Source organism: Homarus americanus, unplaced genomic scaffold, assembly GCF_018991925.1.
Source record: "Homarus americanus isolate GMGI-L3 unplaced genomic scaffold, GMGI_Hamer_2.0 scaffold22700, whole genome shotgun sequence".
Classification (NCBI taxonomy): domain Eukaryota; kingdom Metazoa; phylum Arthropoda; class Malacostraca; order Decapoda; family Nephropidae; genus Homarus; species Homarus americanus.
The window spans coordinates 6,422-15,132 of NW_024729084.1; the positions used below are offsets into that span (position 1 = coordinate 6,422).

Sequence of the window (8,711 nt, forward strand, 5' to 3'; positions counted from 1 at the left end):
ATAAAAAACGTAAGCTGGCTCAAGTGGTGCTCCAAACTGAACGAGCACACCTCCCTTGGCAAGATGTGGGCCCAGATCCGAAGGGCATCTGGGAAGGCAACACCACCACCACCAACCCATCCCAACCCAGAAGAGGAAGCCGAGAGACTTGCAAAACTGTTCTCTGACCGAGCAGCAACGAAAAACCTCCCGAGACAGGCGGAGGAGACACAACGGCGTCTGCGACAGGTCAGACTCCAGATGATCGAAGAGGCCTGCAACAGTAAAGATGACACTGACAGATCATTCAACCAGCAAGAACTCCAGAAGTCGCTAAAACGAAGCAAGGACACAGCACCAGGGGCCGACAGGATAACCTACTCCATGCTTTCTCATGCCGGTACAGCTGGACACGAGGCTCTGCTGCAAGCCATCAATGCTTCGTGGACAGCACAAAGACTCCCACCGGAATGGAAGAAGGCAGATATACAGCCCATTCCTAAGCCCAGAGAACCAGACAAACCGAGGCCCATCTCCCTTCTCAGCTGCATAGTGAAGACGGGAGAAAGAATGGCTCTCAACCGACTAAAGTGGAAAGTAGGCAGCCCACATCCTCACATCTTTGCTTACACCGAGAACACCGGCACAGGCAACAACATCGCCGAGATACTCAGCACAGTGGACAACAAACCAGCTCTGGTGGTCTTCCTCGACCTGGAGAAAGCCTTCGAACTAGCAAATCCATTGGCCATTACAACTACGCTCGCTAAAAAAGGCGTCAAAGGAAGGTTGCTGGGGTGGGTCCAGAACTACCTCACGCCGAGAGAAGCACGAGTACGCTTTCAGGGAGCAACCTCAAGCTACAGGGTCCATGAAAACGGAACGCCACAAGGAGGCATCCTCAGTCCAATGCTGTTCAATGTCCTGATGGAAAATCTAGTCAAACTTCCTTTCAGACAAACAGCCAAGCTCCTATGCTATGCAGACGACTTACAGCTTATAGTAAGAGGATCGAACAGACTAGCCAACACGCAACACGCACTCCAACTTATAGAAGAGGAGTGCAACAGACTTGGTCTCAAGATAAATCCAGCCAAGTCGAAAGCGATGACCATCTGCACAGACACACCAGACAAGATGCTCTCCATACAAAACACGCCGGTAGTCTGGACCAACGCCCACCAGTGTCTTGGAATCTGGTTTGACCAGAAACTCACCTTCAAGCCGCAACTCGAGTATCTCAGGCACAGGACGAAGAGCAGACACAATATAATGAGGTCGCTCACCAGCAAATCCACAGGAGCAAACCTTCATGTGCTCAAAGCCTACTACACGGCCGCCATCAGATCGCTGGTAGATTACAGTGCTCCAGCACTCATTGGACTGAGAGAAGACCAAATAGCTAAGCTAGAAGTCATCCAAAACAATGCTCTCAGGACCATGCTCGGAGCACCCATGTGGACCAGAATTTGCAATCTGCAAATGGAAACCGAACTACCACCCCTGGCAGTACGAGTCAAGCAGGTGACAGCCGGTCTCCTCGCCAAAATCTGTAGAGCAGACAAGCCCACAGTTGCCAAGATTCGAATCAGTGCCTCCCTCCACCTCGACCACAGAGTGCGAGGGGCCACCTGGTCGCACGAGGCAAGCGAGGTCATCCGACACCTGCAAGCAGAAACACTCGTCAAGAACAACCAAGACACACGAGACAATGGTTACGCTGTTCCTCCACCATGGAGCCCTCCACCAGCCACACTCAAATTTACCGACCTAGGCGATAGTAAAGCCAACCTCCAGAAGGAGGACCTCAAAAAAATAACTCTCGAAGCCATAGCCACCGAGACACCGGCTGATGCAGCATCATACTTCACAGACGGCTCGGTGGACCCAAAACATCATAGATCCGGAGCGGCCTTCTACACCCAAGGTCAGACCCTCCAATGGAGACTTTCCAATGACTGCTCCACCCTACAAACAGAACTGGTAGCAATCTCAAAGGCCCTACAACATGCTGCAACACAACACAACAAGTCCATCATAATTCACACGGACTCGAAATCGGCCATGCAGGCGCTGCAACACAGTCAACCAAGAGACAACGTCCACATCATCACCTCGATCCTCGCACAGCTACAGGAATTCCAAAGCCAAAACCGACCAGTCGTCTTACACTGGATTCCCAGTCATGTAGGGATCGGAGGAAACGACGTGGCAGACGAAGCAGCCAAGGCAGCTACACGTTCTAGTAGCGTACACATCCAAGTTCCAGCAAGTGTGCAACAGATCAAGAATCACCTCAGAAAGACTAGCAAGCTCCACATCAAAAAGAGCTTCCTTCATGCACTCAACGCTGGTTCCCAATCAGCCAAATGGTACCTGGCGGCCACAAAAGGGGAACCACCTTTCGCTGACAAGAAAACTCCAAGACAAACCCAAGTCAGCCTTCATCGACTACGACTAGGGTACAAGTGCTCCTGGCAGATGATCGGAAATGACGTCATGGATTGCACCTACTGTCAGGAGCCAGCAGCCAACCCACTTGAACACTATCTCCTCGACTGCGAGGTCACACAAAGCCTCCGAAACAGAACTCAAATCTCCCAAGAAACACACACAACACCAGCGGCCACTCTAACCCGAAAGGCCCATACAGACCACATTCACCACCTACTCCGGGTCATCACACGATACCCACCACCCAGATAGCTTAGAAAGCATCCTCTCCCAGCAAGTGCGGACCCCAGTTCGGGGGGCGCGCCACTCCGAAACTGACCACGTCCAAGAGTGGGGGTTGGTGGTAAGCGTCCACTGATCGGGGGCCGCTCACACTTGCAACCTGCAGTATCCCTCCAATCTGCAGGTGGGACAACCTCCAATCCCAATCCGGTCTGGCTGCTCCTGGAGCTCCAGCCGGAACCACCAAACGGGCCGCCTATAGGCAAAGTCCCGTGTCGGACTACGGTCCGACAATCTCAACAACAACAACTACTTCTCCTTAGTCTGTAGTCACCCCTGAAGATGTGAATTACTCGAAAGCACTTGGGAACTTCGTGTTTTCTTGTTTCCTTGTGGTTATCAGAATATACCTAGATCACGTGCACCTACAGTGATTTACTTGCATATATATATACATATATGCTGATAACCACAAGGAGAGAAGAAAACACGAAAAATATATATATATATATATATATATATATATATATATATATATATATATATATATATATATATATATATATATATATATATATATATATATATATATATATATATATATATATATATATATATAATATAAAGAAAACACAGTTTTTCGTGTAATTCACATCTCAGGGGTACACGAAAGCGCTTGGAATCCCGTGTTTTCTTCTTTCTTGTGGTTATCAGCATACCAGATCACGCGCACCTACAGTGATTTACTTGCATATATATATATATATATATATATATATATATATATATATATATATATATATATATATATATATATATATATATATATATATATAATAAACAGATACACTATTGTTCCTCATACTTCAGCTTGTTTCTTGATATTGTAGTGGATTCTTCCCCTACAAACGCTTTTGTCGCTGAGTAGCCGACCCCGCGAGTTCCCCAGTGTATGCTTCGTGGTCTAGGTCAACCTCTTTCTATCTACAGCCAGTCTTCAAGTTACACCTCCTCCTCCACTCCTGCCTGGCGGCCCTCGCTCCAGCCGGCAACCATGGCGACCCACACCTCGTGGTAACCACTCTTACTACCCACAGCCACCAGCAAGCAAGACCCCCTCCTCCGCTCCTGCGTGGCGGCCCTCGATTCCTCCGGTGACCATGGCGACCCACAAGCTGGTCCTCCTCTGAGCACCCTCACCAAGCAGCTCTCTCTACATCACGCTTGTAACCTCACTGCCACTTCCCAGCACCAAGCTGCACTTATTATAGAATGGATATCAATTCACTAGAGTCGGTGCAGCGAAGAATGACGAAAATGATTCCGGGACTTAGAACCTTCCATATCAGGATAGGTTAAAGAAACTAAACTTGCATTCCCAGGCACAGGTCACTGACCCACATCGGGGCCTGGGAGGCGAAAATGTTAGTCTCTGTTCACCTAGCAGTAAAGTAGGTACCTTTTGTAAATCGAAAGTTGCGAATTCGTATTCAGGGAGTTGTTGGAGCTTCTAATAACTTGATGACATAAACCATTGACTCTTCAGGCTTCTACGCCCTTGACTCTTCAGGCTTCTACGCCCTTGACTCTTCAGGCGTCTACACCCTTAACTCATGAGACATAAGGCAAGCATGAACTTAGCATGCTTCCCTGTTGGGCGCTGTAAACGCTTCTGCGCTTCACCTTACACTAGGATGTAGGGGGGTGCCCAATAAATAAATAATTAAAATAAATAAATAAATAAATAATAATATAAATAATAATTCATAGTAAATAAAAAAAAATAAAATAAATAAAAAATATAATAATAATAATAATAATAATAATAATAATAATAATAATAATAATAATAATAATAATAATAATAATAATAATAATAATAATAATAATAATAATAATAATAATAATAAAATAATGATAATAATAAAGAACCATAAAGACATACAAAATGAAAAAAAAAAAGATCAAAAGTGAGAAACAATACATGCATATTGAGTTGTCAATAGTTAGCGAAACAATTGAGACCCTGCAATTGTGTGTAAATGTGGCAGAAAGTCAGGTCAGCAACCTGGGACTCGGTCACAATTTTCATGAAGATTATTATAATCTTTTTCTTTGCTATTTTTAATTTATTTTTACTCTTATTTTTTCGCCCCCTAGGCCCCGTTGTGGGTCGATGACCTGTGCCTGGGTGGGCTATTCCCAGTAAAAAGAAAAAAGAAGAAAGAAAAAAAAATCCGCATGTTTCATACACACCTCGTATTGTCCAGTGTTCGAATCCCAGCCTGTGACAAATACGGGAAGGGTGTTATCCAGAAATATACTTTCCTTGGCATGACCCTAACAAATATTTAAGATTTTGCATGCTTCCTTGTTGGGAGCTGTAAACGCTTTTGCAAGCTTCGCCTTGCACAGGATGCAAGGGGGTGCCCAATAAACTAGTCCCTTGAAGGGCAAATCAGAATCTGTCTAGGTGCTCCGGCACCCACCACGATCCAGCATTTTCGAACCCTGTTGAGGTTCATATTAATAGTTGAGAATAGGTGCTTTACATGGATCCATAGTTGTATTTACACTTAATTATACTGGATTTCATAAAATAGTTATTTCAATCATTAAGTATTTTATTTTATTTCTTTATGCTGTTTACCGTGTTGATTCTGCCTGGGAGGGACGTGATGCGTCATTCCCAAGAATTTACTTTCTCTTCGCCACTGATCGGCTCGTTAGTACAGCTAACAGCACCCTCTTTGGTCTCACTGCCCCAGTCCAAGTTGACTTGTGGTAGCTCTTTTATCACGGAGATGGTAATTATCATTTCGTACTTATAGAAAACACAAATGGGATATTGGTGATACAAGCGGAGGACGTGTGCCTCCCTCAATATGAACCATGTTAGATTTATTATTTATTTATTTTTGTTTTAACATTTCACCACCTATCAGCTTAGTTGCCGCTCGGGCAGTTAGTCTGTTCTTTGGGTCAGAGATGAAGAAAAAAATCAATTTTACCTGATAGTCACCCCAACAATAGGTGTCCAATGCCAGGCAAGTCGGCCAGTGTCCTGTGTTGGATCCCTTCTTGACAGTCTTTCGTGGCACAGGAAAAATTTTTATATTGGGTGGGGACAAGGGAGAGGGTTGGCGAGCGAAACAAGCCCCTACAGTTGGGGTGGTTTGAAATAGAGTATGACCAATTTCAGGGATATTTTGAGGCCTTATGCGTTTGGGTATTAAGGTGTAGTGGATACTCTCCCGTACAACTGCCACGACAAAGTTCCCTGACAAGCCTAGCCGTCCAGAGTCCGCCAAGTTTCTCTGACAAGCATCGCCGTCTAGACACGCGCCAAGTCTAGACGTCTAGACAAAGGGGACGCGTACTTCCGTTCCACGTCCGCTGGACGTGAATATAAGCTTCCATTCTCGCCATGTCGGGCAGATCAAATTGGACATGCCTTCCAATATCACAACACTACAATGCAATTTCTTAGACAACAGAAAGGCCAAATTATTCATCGACAACCATCTAGGACAAACTTTCAACCTTCATAGTGGAGTTCCCCAAGGCAGTAATATATCGCCGACATTATACACTGTATACACAGCAGACATGCCGCAACCACGGCAATCGGCATATATAGCATATGCAGATGATGTCACACAGATAGTCAGGTACCCAGGAAAATCCAAACAAATGATGGCCATCAGAACAAGCAGAGAAATAGAGATAATAAACAACTATGAACGAAAATGGAAGATAAAAACCAATGTCCAAAAACTCAAAATAATTGACATAGCAAAAACAAACCCCTACCCCATTATTGCCAATAACCAACAAATACCATATGTTGCCAACGGAAAAATATTAGGACTCAAGATAACCAGAAACGGAATAATCCCCCACATCAATGAAAGAATAACAATTGCAAAATCACAACTTACAAAGCTCAGAAGATTCCGCCAATTTAACACCAACACGCAATTGCACCTATACAAAGCACTGATCAGACCACACTTAGAATACTCTCCGATACCTCTGAACACAATCGCAAGAACAAACAAACTTAAATTTCAAGCAGTGCAAAATATAGCCCTCAGAAGAGCGGCAAAACACCAACCACCATACACACAAACAGTACAAGACATACTCACAGAACACGGTATAGACCCACTCAACACTAGAATATACACCCAAGCAAATGCAATATGGGAAAAAAATCCAACAAGAACAGGATCCCATAATAAACCAACTAAATGAGAAAAACAACAACACATCGCACAGAGGGTGGCCTAGAAGCATAAAAACTGGGGGCCATGGCTCTGGCAACTCCAGCAGCGAAAGAGGACAATCCCGGCCCCCGCACCAAAAATAGGTACCACGCTGTGGGTGGACCACACTCGAGCGAGAGCGCGAAGACCGGAGGAGGACGGACGGGGCTTTGGACGGCTGCCCGTCCGTTCCTTACTACCGGCGAATAAGCCTCTTGACCCAAAAAGAGTGAAATTCAAGTGTCAAAAAACAACAACAAGCCGTCCGGCCAAAACCAAACCACAAACATGGGCTATGTCTGTCAAACCCTTTCATTGAGACTCGACCTGTGATGGTTAGTCGCAAAAAGACCAAATGGCAAATACACAACTCTTAACGGGGGATCACTCGGCTCGTGGGTTGATGAAGACCGCAGCAAACCGCGTGTCGGTATGTGAATCGCAAGAATACCAGATACATCGACAAGTTGAACGCATATTGCGGCGGCGGCAGCCATATGAGCTTGTCGCCGCCACTCCTCTACGAGGGTCGGAAATATACATCCATCGGTTGCTGCGAGTTCGGTGCCTACTGACTGTCTCCTCGACACGAGGATAACCCGAACCGAGCTTCCGCCTTGGGGCTTAATCGCCCGCGCCTTGCGCGAGGCGTGCCCTTAAAAACAAGCAAGCCTATCACTAGCAAGTCCATGGACTTGGCGCACCCACATTCAACCACAACAAAGCCGGGCACACACACATGTGTGTGTGTCCCGTCCGGACGACAGTTGTCGCCCTCGCAAATAACTGGAGGCGCTCTTTTGCCTGCTGTCCACAGAGACACGAATGGCCGTCGGCCACTCATGGCTGATGCTGCACATGTTCTAAGAGGCACACGTCCTCCTCCTTCTCTCTCGGAGAAGAGGCACTCCATCCCACGAAGAGGAAACGAAACCGGGTCGGATATCTTTTAAGTAAGCCCCGCCGGAATTTCGTCTATCACCTCGAAAAGAGTGCTTGGCATGCATTGCAGTGGAACTTAAATTGATGAGTGCGCCTGGGCCCGCAGTCTACCATGTAGTGGCGCAGGCAGAGAGATGACAATTGCTCTCGTCGGGACGAGAATGCTTGGGTGACGCCGTGCTCTTCCTCACGCGCTCCTCCACCCTCTCCCACGGTCAGACGCGGTGTGGGCGTTCTCTTTGAGAGTTCGCCACGAGTCCACGTCTATCTCATGACAGGCCTGGGAGGGAGGCAGGGGGAGTTCTCTCTAAACGCATTAAAGACGGTGTTGCGCCTCATAACGGCGCTCGCCGGGATAGAGCACTAGTTCTGCAGCCGGAAAGGCCGCTCACGCCAATTAATACTGCGACTCTCGCTCTCTTTCTCCGGATAAACAAGTGCCACTTCTGTGGCATGCGGGAACGGGGAAAGAGGTCAAAGTTTAAGCGGCAAAGGTGCGGCTGAGTAAAGGCGGAACACGAGCGTATATGCATTAAAACTGTGTATATGACTCTGCGAGAGATGTTCTGCTGGAACACTTTTCCTATTGGCTATTTACCACTATTGATGTTGCTGAGAGGGCCGAGCACCTAAGCTGCTCGTTGAGAATGAGAAGGAACGGAGTCAGGGGTGGGAGTGCCGGCGCCATGGCCGCTGGTACCCCGCGACAAGCCCCTCAAACCTTCCTCTCTCTGTCAGAAGAAGAAGAAAAAGAAGAAGAATAAGAAGGAACGGAGTCAGGGGTGGGAGTGCCGGCGCCATGGCCGCTGGTACCCCCGAGACAAGCCTCTCAAACCTTCCTTTATC

At 46.7% G+C, this 8,711-nt stretch overlaps 1 non-coding gene across 1 annotated transcript; it reads left to right on the forward strand.

Annotated features, from left to right (window-relative positions):
• Positions 1-7,291: 7,291 nt before the first annotated feature.
• Positions 7,292-7,455, forward strand: LOC121866301. Its single transcript, XR_006088959.1, has one exon. It is a non-coding gene; the product is annotated as a 5.8S ribosomal RNA (ribosomal RNA).
• Positions 7,456-8,711: the final 1,256 nt, after the last annotated feature.